The sequence below is a fragment of the Bos mutus genome, chromosome 19, assembly GCF_027580195.1.
Source record: "Bos mutus isolate GX-2022 chromosome 19, NWIPB_WYAK_1.1, whole genome shotgun sequence".
In the NCBI taxonomy this organism is placed as follows: domain Eukaryota; kingdom Metazoa; phylum Chordata; class Mammalia; order Artiodactyla; family Bovidae; genus Bos; species Bos mutus.
In genome coordinates, this window is record NC_091635.1 from 49,710,508 (window position 1) to 49,721,425 (window position 10,918).

The 10,918-nt window shown below is 45.7% G+C and overlaps 1 pseudogene; it reads left to right on the top strand.

Moving 5' to 3' along the window:
• Positions 1-452: 452 nt before the first annotated feature.
• Positions 453-996, top strand: LOC102270276 (peroxiredoxin-2 pseudogene; annotated as a pseudogene).
• Positions 997-10,918: the final 9,922 nt, after the last annotated feature.

Genomic DNA, 10,918 nt, shown 5'->3' on the forward strand with positions numbered 1-10,918 from the left:
TAAATAGTGAGAGACCCAAGGAAAATAAATGTAGAATATTTATAGTCAATTATCAAATCTTTCTAAATTAGAGATTGGCAAAGTTTTTCTTATAGGGCCAGATGGATAAACATTTTAGGCTTTGTGGGCCAAGAGACACAGTGAGAGCTCTTATTATTTAAAAATATAATCATTAAAATGTAAAAACTATTTTTAACCTGTGGGCCGTTAAAAACAAAATTAGCCACTGGCCAGATATGGCCCATGGGCTGTAGTTTGCTGGTCTAGACTTGTTGATATTGTTTAGTCGCTAAGTTGCGTCCGATTCTTTTGTGATCCTATGGACTGCCGCCCACCAGGCTTCTCCGTCCATGGGATTTTCCCAGGCAAGAATACTGGATTGGGGGCCCTGCCAAAAGGAGTCTGCCCATCGCAGAGTCCATGCACCCACCCTTGCCCACGCAGCTTTAGTCATGGCATCCAGCAACGCGCATATTGGAAAACCCGCCCTGCAATTCCAGGTTCCCCCAGTGGTGGATGGTGCCTTCAAGAAAGGTGAAGCTTTCTGAGTACAAAGGAAACTACAGGGCCCGCTTTTTCTCCCATCTGCAATTTACCTTTGTGTGCCCCACAGAGACCATGGCTTTCAGCAACGTGCTGTGGAGTTGCACAAGCTGAACTGAGCGTCTCTGTGGACTCTTAGTTCACTCACCTGGCTTGGATCAACACCCCCCAGAAGGAGGGAGGCTTGGGCCCTGGAACATCCCCCTGCTGGCCCATGTAACCAGAAACTTCTCCCATGATTATGGTCCCAAGGAAGATGAAGGTATTGCCTACAGGGGCCTCTTTATCATTAATGGCAAGGGTGATCCCTAGATCACCCTCAGTGATTTGTCTGTGGGGTGCTCAGTGGATGAGGCTCTGTGGTTGGTCCAGGTCTTACAATTCACAGAGGAGCATGAGGAAGTCTGTCCTGCTGGCTGGATGCCGGCAGTCACACAGTCAAGCCCAGTGTGAACCACAACAAGGGAATCTTTCTCTAAACCCAACCAGGCTGGCAGATGGATGGCAAGCTTGGGCTCTTGGCCACCATCTGTGCCCCTACCTGTGTGTGCCCCTTACTGACCCAGGAAAGGCCAGACCTGCCTCTTTAGGCTCGACGGTCCAAGATGGAAGAGGGGCTAAGCCAAAGCCTTCTTAACCTCCTAGCTGAGAGCTAGGTGAATGGTGACCCCCTCTTTGGACCCCACATAACTGGGAACAGGCCTAGAGGTGATTAATAAAGTATTAGTGCATGCGTGTGTGCTAAGTTGCTTCAGTTGTGTCTGACTCTTTGCAACACTATGGACTGTAGCCCACCAGGCTCCTCTGTCCATAGGATTCTCCAGGCAAGAGTACTAGACTGGGCCATTTCCTATTCCTGGGGATTTTCCAACTCATGTCTCCTGCACTGGGAGGCTAATTCTTTACCACTGAACCACTAGGGAAGCCCGATCTAGACTTATCCTCACTCAAATATGAATAATGAGGAAAATCACTGGATCTGTGACTGTTATGAAACACAGCAGAAAAAGATAGACACAGCATATAGAGAGAGACAGATATTAGCAAAGATACTTTAGGTCATGTCAGAAATCCAATTTAAACTATCTTCAGGGAAAAAGGATTATTAGCTCAAACAACTGAGCAGCGCTGGTGGGTCAAAAGGGGGAGCAAAGTGATCTTTTTCTTCCATCTCTTTTGTCAGCTTTTCTCTATGATTCAGTCACTTTCAATCTGCAGATGTAAAAGAAATATGTTGGAAATCTGGATTAAGCGAAAGATTCGGGAAAAATAAAAATAAGTAAAACTGACCAATAAATATCTGTATAGATGCATAACATGAAAGTGACTTAAAAACTGGTGAAGAGAGAATTCCTAGTGGTCCAGTGGGTAGGACTCCGAGTTTCCACAGCAGGGGGCTTAGTTCCTGGTGGGACAACTAAGATCCTGCATGCCCTGTGGCACCTCTAAATAAAAGCAAAGAAAAAATAAGTGCCAACATTGAATAGTTAAGGTTGGGGCTGGAATGTTCTGGACTTGTCAGCCAGGCCGCGCCAGCTGCCTGTGTCAAAAAAGCAAAAAAGAAGTTTAAAAACTAGTTTAAAAAAAAAAAAAAAAAAAGCTAATGAGTAAGCTCTGGGTTTGAGAGGTGGATTTGAGAGGGCTTGAGGTGCGTGGGGGAAGCTTGGAAAGGGAGAGAGAATGGAAGAGGAGGAGAATCGACTAAGGACAAGGAAGGAGGTTCTTGAGTATTGTTCTGGGTGCACAGATCCAGAAATTTGAGGCAGTACTTATTCTTGTAGCATTCCTCATCATTCTCGGTACAGGAGCGGAGAAGACAGCACCGAATTTGTTCTCAAGATGGTGTTGGATGTCAATTCATAGCTGAGTTGGTAAAGAATGTGCCTGCAATGCAGGAGACCCCGGTTCGATTCCTGGGTCGGGAAGATCCCCTGGCAAAGGGATAGGCTACCCACTCTAGTACTCTTGGACTTCCCTTGTGGCTCAGCTGGTAAAGAATCCACTTGCAATTTGGGAGACCTGGGTTTGATCCCTGGTTTGGAAGATTCCCCTGGAGAAGGGAAAGGCTACCCACTCCAGTATTCTGGCCTGGAGAATTCCATGGACTACAGTCCATGGGGTCTCAAAGAGTCGGACTCGACAGAGCAACTTTCACTTTCACTTTCTGATAGTAAAACAGAGGTCCATATGGTCCTTGCTCACCCGATCCCCCCACTGCCACCCACAGTATCTTCTGCCTGACTTTTGCCTGTGAAAAACTTCACAGGTTTAATAAGTTTAATCAGAGAAGTGAGACATACTGAAACAAAGGAAAACAGTCCAAGGAGACTAAATAATAATAATGCAGTCATTAAGCATAGTCAAGGACCTTTAATATTTTCTCAAGGGCTATAGATAATATTCTGAGCCATACCCTGTGACTTGTCTTATAGCTGTCTTATAGATACCAAAACACCAGGTGGAGAAGTTAACTACATGATGACCAGACTGTGCCCAGGACTTGAGCTGCCACAATTCTGAGAACTGACTGCAAAGAAATGGAAACAAGTGCACCCCACTGAAGATTAACTGTACCTACAACCACCAAGATGATGCTGATCAGACCACTGATGACCAATTTGAAGATGACTGTTAGAGATGACTGTACTCTTTCTGCCTGTAATCCCCCCCACTCTGTCTATAAAAACCTTCACCCCCTGATTGTCGGGCTGGGGGGGAGTCGGCCTTTGGACAGGGTCGGCCACTCTCCCTCCCAGTTGCCGGCATCTGAAATAAAGCAAACTTTCCTTTCCAGCGACCCGGCCTGTTTACCGGCTTTTGAGTGGCAAGCAGACCTGTATACCCCTCCCCACACCTTTCAGTAACAACAGAAGAAGGAAGGGATGCGGGAAGTGAGAGTGCTCCTCAAGGACTAGTTGAGGTGATAACCAGGGAGGTCAGACTACAGAGCAAGGGAAGTTTGGCAGTAATGGAGCTGATGTGTTGAGAAAAGAAAGATCAAGAACCTACATGTCTCTAGAAATTTACACAACATTGTATATCAACTATATTTCAACAAAATAAAAGAACCCCTATGCCTTTTTTGGGTCGGTCAAACCTCAAAGCTGGCAAAAAAAAAAGAACCTACAGGACTCTGTACGATCTCAAAACAGTAATAAAAGCTAGGGTTTGGAAGAGGTAGAAATAGAGAATGGTAGGTACACTGAAGTCAAAGATCTCCATTTTGTTTTATTATTATTTTTACTTAACATTTGGCCACACCTTGCAGCTTGCAGGATCTTAGTTCCCCGACCACAGGGTTGAACCAGGGCCCCTAGAAATACAGACTCCTAACCACTGGACTGCCAGCTGCTGCTGCTGCTAAGTTGCTTCAGTCGTGTCCGACTCTGGCGACCCCATGGATTGCAGCCTACCAGGCTTCTCCGTCAATGGGATTCTTCAGGCAAGATCACTGGAGTGGGTTGCCATTTCCTTCTCCAATGCATGAAAAGTGAAAAGTGAAGGTGAAGTCGCTCAGTCGTGTCTGACTCTTAGCGACCCCATGGACTGCAGCCTACCAGGCTCCTCCGTCCATGGGATTTTCCAGGCAACAGTACTGGAGTGGGGTGCCATTGCCTTCTCCCACTGGACTGCCAGGGGATCGCCCAAAGATTTCTAACGGGGAGCAGTTTCTTGCATGGTCATGGGTGAGTCCACTTTCCCTGGAGTGAAACTATATGTCACTTGAGTTGCATAAGTCACTGAAGTGTGGCTCATAACCATGAGATTTCATGTTTCTTTCAAGGGAAGATGAAGTTATCAGGGTGCTGGCAAGGACGGGGGTTAGCAGTAGACAGGAGCCAGGGGCTACAAGCTCTTATAAATGCAGTCTAGAACCATAAACCGGTGGATGAGAAGAAAAGTGGTGGAGGAATTTTTACCCATCTGAGAGGAGTACTGGTTTGGTAATAATGGAAATGGAAAAAAAAAAAAAAAAGCAGAACTCCCTCCAGCCCCTACGATGTATGGATTGTGGGAGATCTTGAGCCACCTAACTTCAAAAGAGTAGTCCCAGAAGTAGGATTTTCAAGATAAAACAAGAAGGGAGGGAGGGAAGATTATAGAGGAGAAAAGAATGTGGAGGAGTTTGTTTATAATGGGAGTAAATATCCAGAAGGCACAGCAGAAAAATATTTTGGGGAAGGGAGCGTGGGAGGATGAGTCAGGAAAGAGAGAGTAAAGTGGCATTGGCCCGAAAGTACAGGAGAGGAAAAGAGAAGTATGGGGACCCCCCTGGCAGTCCAGTGGTTAAGTCTTCATCTTCCAGTGCAAGAGGTGTGAGTTCCATCCCTGGCCAGGGAGCTAACATTCCACATGCCTCAGGGCCCAAAAAAGAACCCCAAATATATTATAAAAACAGAAGCAATATTGTAATAAATTCAATAAAGATACTTTTTAAATGGCCCACATCAAAAAAAAAAAAAAAAAAAAAGAGAGGGAGATACAGAAGTTAAAAGATGAGCTGCCCATATTTGGGATAAAACCCAAGAATGATAAGTGAGTTCAGTTAGCTTCTACATGAAACTCTAGTGCCCTGTTCAGGTTCCTCTGATATTCTGAGTATAGCTAATTTCAGATAAGGTCTCAGTGGATTCTGTATCATGACATGCAGGCTGGGGAGCTGGGTAATCCTGTTGGAGCAGGTCTAGTTTGGCTCTATCGCTCAGTAACTTCCAAGCCATTGTGGACAGTACGTGTTCAACGTGTGTTCATTTCTTGTCCAATGAAAGAGGGACTCGTGTGACCAAAGAAAGTAGATGAAGTCGCCAAAGGACTGAAAAGCCTAGAAGATCTCAGCCATTCTTCCTTCCCTTCACATTTCAAGAGTCAGAAAACTGGGGGATGGGGTGGGGCTGAGATTCTCCTGCCTCAGAGAACAGGAGGGGCTGAGTGACTATCCTTTCTTTCATCTTGAATTGGATAGGAAGTTATGTCTGTTGAAAGGGAGGTGGGGGAGGAACTTCCCTGGCGGTCCAGTGGCTAGGACCCCATCCTCCCAATGCAGGGACCCCAGGTTCGATCCCTGGTCAGGGAACTAGATCCCCCACATGCCCCAACAAAGATTCTGCATACTGCAACTAAGGATCCTTCATGCCTCATCTAAGACCTGGCACCAAATAAAAATAAATAAGCAAGTGTTTTAAAAAAGAAAAGGAGGGGGAGAGAGAGGAAGAATTCTTCATCCTCCGTCCCATGGAACATGTCCCAAAAAGTCACTCACTGAAATGTCTGTATGAGATTCAAGCTTCTGAAATGAAGGTGGGGAAATCAGTCCACTGACAGATGAGGTGGAGGAAAATGTCTTTCTTTTAAACAGAGACTCTCCCTGGTCTCCCTCACTTCCTACCATCATCTTCATCAAATTACCCAACAGTTCTGACATATCCTCATTTCACTCCATCTTCTGAATATTTTCTCAGGTCTAATCTCCATGACATGGTCACTGGTCCTTGGGGATTTTATGTTTTTGTACTATATTTGTGAGTTTGTTTCCTCCTGTCTCTTTACTGTTCTTCCCTACTATGTCTTCCCTTGTGGCTCAGCTGGTAAAGAATCTGCCTGCAATACAGGGGACCTGGGTTCAATCCCTAGGTTGGGAAAGATCCCCTGGAGGAGGGAAAGGCTACCCACCCCAGTATTCTGGCCTGAAGAATTCCATGGATTGTACAGTTCATGGGATCCTAAAGAGTCAGACAGGACTGAGCAACGTTCACTTTCACTTTCTTTTTACTATGCTGCAGTAGAAAAAGTGCTGAATAGGATTACCCTTAACTACTCAGAACTGGATGTTAAATAACACCTCAAAAACTGAAGGTACAGCCCTGTTAGGGAGATTGATAGATCCCAAAGTTGGGAAGTATGTGCGTGTGTTAGTCGTTCACTCAAGGTTCAGTGTATAATACTTTGTTTAGAAATAATATTTTTCCATCTAAAATTTGGGAAATAGGGAAACTTTGTTGACCTCAAGCAAAAAAAAAAAAAAAAAATTTTTGTTTTCTTTTTTTGGCTCAGATGGTAAAGTGTCTGGCAGGTTCGATCCCTGGTTTGGGAAGATCTCCTGGAGAAGGAAACGGCAACCCACTCCAGTACTCTTGCCTGGAGAATCCCACCGACGGAGGAGCCTGGTAGGCTACAGTCCATGGGGTCACAAAGAGTCGGACACGACTGAGCGACTTCACTTTCACTTTCAGTGGCTTGTAGGATCTTAGATCCTCAGCTAGAGATGGAACCCAGGCCCTGGCAGTGAAAGTGCCAAGTCCTAAGTACTGGTTCGCTAGGGAATTCCTCACTTCAAACAAAATTTTAACTTCAGATTTTTGTCTGTTAAAGGATGTATTACTATTTACCTTTGCAGAGCTATTATATTAACCCTATAGTATACTAGGGATCTAGCATGAAATAGGCCTTCAACAAATAGTAACCATTATTATGGGCTTCCCAGGTGGCTCAGTGGTTAAGAATCTGCCTGCAGGCTTGGCCCTTTCCAAAGCAGATGCTTCTAGTTACCAGCCACAGGAAAATCTTAATAAAATCTTAATCTTTCTTCCACTGCACCACATAACTTTCTGGTCAGCTTGTCTGGATGAAGTAATTGAAAAATGTTCCTTTAATCAGTAACAAAATAAATTGACTTTTTGGGTTACGAGAAGGGCTAATTAGAAAGTCATAAGCCTGCACCTAATATTTACAGCTCCTTATCCCATCAAGCTCTCCCTTGCTCTCAGCTGATTTCACTTCTATTTCACTGAGAAGGTATAGGCCAATGGGCAGTAAATTCCTCAGCCTCCTGTGCTGTGCTGTGCCTGGTTGCTCAGGTCATGTCCGACTTTTTACGATCCCATGGACTGTAGCCCACCAGGCTCCTCTGTCCGTGGGGATTCTCCAGGCAAGAATACTGGAGTGGGTTGCCATGCCCTCCTCCAGAGGATCTTCCCAACCCAAGGATTGAACCCAGGTCTCCCTCATGGCAGGTGGATTCTTTACCAGCTGAGCCACCAGGGAATCCCAAGAGTACTTAAGTGGGCGGCCTATCCCTTCTCCAGTGGATCTTTCTAACCTAGGAATTGAACCAGGGTCTCTGGCATTGCCAGCAGATTCTTTAGCAGCTGAGCTACCAGGGAAGCGCCCCTCAGCCTCCTACCGCCCCCTAAACCTACAAACTTGTCTGCATTTTCCTTATCTCCTCAATGGTGAAGCTGTCTTGCTTCTGAGGTGATTCTCTTCACTTCCATGCTGAATCGATGGCTCTCAGATATGATCCCTGGACTGGGAGCATCAGCAGCACCTTGGAGTTTATTAGAAATGCAAACTCTTGTGCCCCATTCCAGAAGTACTGAAGTAGAAACTCTGGGAGTGGGTCCCAGAAACCTGTTTCAGCAAGCCCATGAGGTGCTTCTGATGCACCCTTCAGTTTGAGACCCACTGCTCTAAATTCTTCAGAGAAGGCAATGGCACCCCACTCCAGTACTCTTGCCTGGAAAATCCCATGGATGGAGGAGCCTGGTGGGCTGCAGTCCATGGGGTCGCTAAGAGATGGGCACGACTGAGCGACTTCACTTTCACTTTTCACTTTCATGCATTGGAGAAGGAAATGGCAACCCACTCCAGTGTTCTTGTCTGGAGAATCCCAGGGACAGGGGAGCTTGGTGGGCTGCCGTCTCTGGGGTCGCACAGAGTCGGATACGACTGAAGCGACTTAGCAGCAGCAGCAGCTCTAAATTCTTGCTATTCAAAGTGGAGCCCATGACGCATCACTGGCATCACCTGGGAGCTTGTTAGACCTGTTGGCTCAATCCCACTGTTGAGTCCAAGATCCCCAGGTGAATAATAAAGTTTGAGAAACACTGCTGTAGATAGCATTCTCTTCTCAGGGACCATCCACACTCCCCCTCTCTCTATCACTTTTTACCCTCTTTTGGGTATCTCCTGTCAGCATTAAAAAAAAAATTATTTATATTTATTTATTTATTCTTGGCTGTGTTAGGTCTTCATTGCTGTATGAAGACTTCCTCTAGTCGTAGTGAGTGGGGGCTCCTCTCTAGTTTTGGTACATGTGCTTTTTTTTTAAAAAAAAACAAACAACACCTTTTTTTTTTTTTTTTTTTGTATTGTGGGTAGAGCTGATTAACAATGTTGGAACAGTTTCGGGTGAACAGTGAAGGAACTCAGCCATATATATACATGTGTCCATTCTCCCCCAGCACCTACCGTTTGGATTACCACAACTGTGGAAAATTCTGAAAGAGATGGGAATACCAGACCCCTGACCTGCCTCTTGAGAAATCTTATGCAGGTCAGGAAGCAACAGTTAGAACTGGACATGTAATAACAGAGTGGTTCCAAATAGGAAAAGGAGTACGTCAAGGCTGTATATTGTCACCCTGCTTATTTAACTTATATGCAGAGTACATCATGCGAAATGCAGGGCTGGATGAAGCACAAGCTGGAGTCAAGATTGCCAGGAGAAATAAAAGTAACCTCAGATATGCAGATGACACCACCCTTATGGTAGAAAGTCAAGAAAACTAAAGAGCCTCTTGATGAAAGTGATAGAGGAGAGTGAAGCTCTTTAAGAATGTTAAAGCTCAACATTCAGAAAACTAAGATCATGGCATCTGGTCCCATCACTTCATGGCAAATAGATGGGGAAACAGTGGAAACAGTGTCAGACTTTATCTTTTGGGGCTCCAAAATCACTGCAGATGGTGACTGCAGCCAGGAAATTAAAAGATGCTTACTCCTTGGAAGAAAAGCTATGATCAACCTAGACAGTATATTAAAAAGCAGACATTATTTTGCTAACAAACGTCCTATAGTCAAGGCTATGGTTTTTCCAGTAGTTATGTATGGATGTGAGAGTTGGACTATATAGAAAGCTGAGCACCAAAGAATTGATGCTTTTGAGCTGTGGTGTTGGAGAAGACTCTTGAGAGTCCCTTGGACTGCAAGGAGATCCAACCAGTTCATCCTAAAGGAGATCAATCCTGAATATTCATTGGAAGGACTGATGCTGAAACTGAAATGGCAATACTTTGACCACCTGATGCCAAGAACTGACTCATTGGAAAAGACCCTAATGCTGGGGAAGATTGAAGGCAGGAGGAGAAGGGGATGACAGAGGATGAGATGGCTGGATGGCATCACTGACTCGATGGACATGAGTGAGTCTGAGTGAACTCCGGGAGTTGGTGATGGACAGGCAGGCCTGGTGAGCTGCAGTCCATGGAGTCCCAAAGAGTCAGACATGACAGAGCAACGGAAATGAACTGATTCTCCCCAAACTGCTTCTCACTGTGATGGCTTCTCTTGTTGTGGAGCATGGGCTCTAGGTGCTCAGGCTTCAGTAGTTGCAGCACTCAGGCTCAGTAGTTGTGGCTCTTGGGCTTAGTTGCCTTGAGGCATGTAGGATCTTCCTGGACCAGGGATTGAACCCTCAACCCCTATACTGGCAGATGGATTCTTATCCACTGTACCATCAGGGAAGTCCCATGTTTATCTTAACATCCTCCTCCTTTGGCAGTGGTAAAGAATCCGCCCATCAGTGCAAGAGTTGGAAGAGACTTGGTTTCCATCCCTGGGTCGGGAAGATCCCCTGGAAAAGGAAATGGCAACCCACTCCAGTATTCTTGCCTGGAAAACCCCATGGACAGAGGAGCCTCATGGGCTACAGTCCATGGGGTTGCAAAGAGTTGGACATGACTGACCATAAGAGCATATGGAACACCTGTTTCTCTGACCACTCATTACCAGCCCTCCCATACCCAGGCTGGGTGCTTCAGAGACGTGAGTCTACTTGGTCTAAAACAGGGTTCCCAGTCTCAACACTCTTGACACTTTGTTTTTATATTTTTGGCTGTGCCTTGGGGCTTGCAGGATCTCAGTTCCCTGACCAGGGACTGAATCCATGTCACTGGCAGTGGAAGTGCAGAGTCCTAACCACTGGGCCACCATGGAATTCCCCGACACTCTTGACATTTTGGACAGGATAATTCTTTGTTCTGGAGCTTCAGTAGGGGGAGGGGGTGTCCTGTGCATTGCAAGATATTTAGTAGCATCCCTGATCTCTACCCAACTAGCATTAGATGCCAATAGCACCCCTTTATTCCACCTGTGACAACCAGAAATGTCTCGAGACATTGCCCAAAGTTTCCTCAGAGAAAACGGCCTTGTGGTTAAGAACCACTAATCTAAAAGTAATCTCAGACTTCCTCGGTGTTCTAGTGGTTAAGAATCCACCTGCCAATGCAGAGGACACAGGTTCAGTCAATGGTGCAGGATGAGTCCACATACCCAAGGACAACAAAGATGATAGGCCACAGTTACTGAAACCCGTATG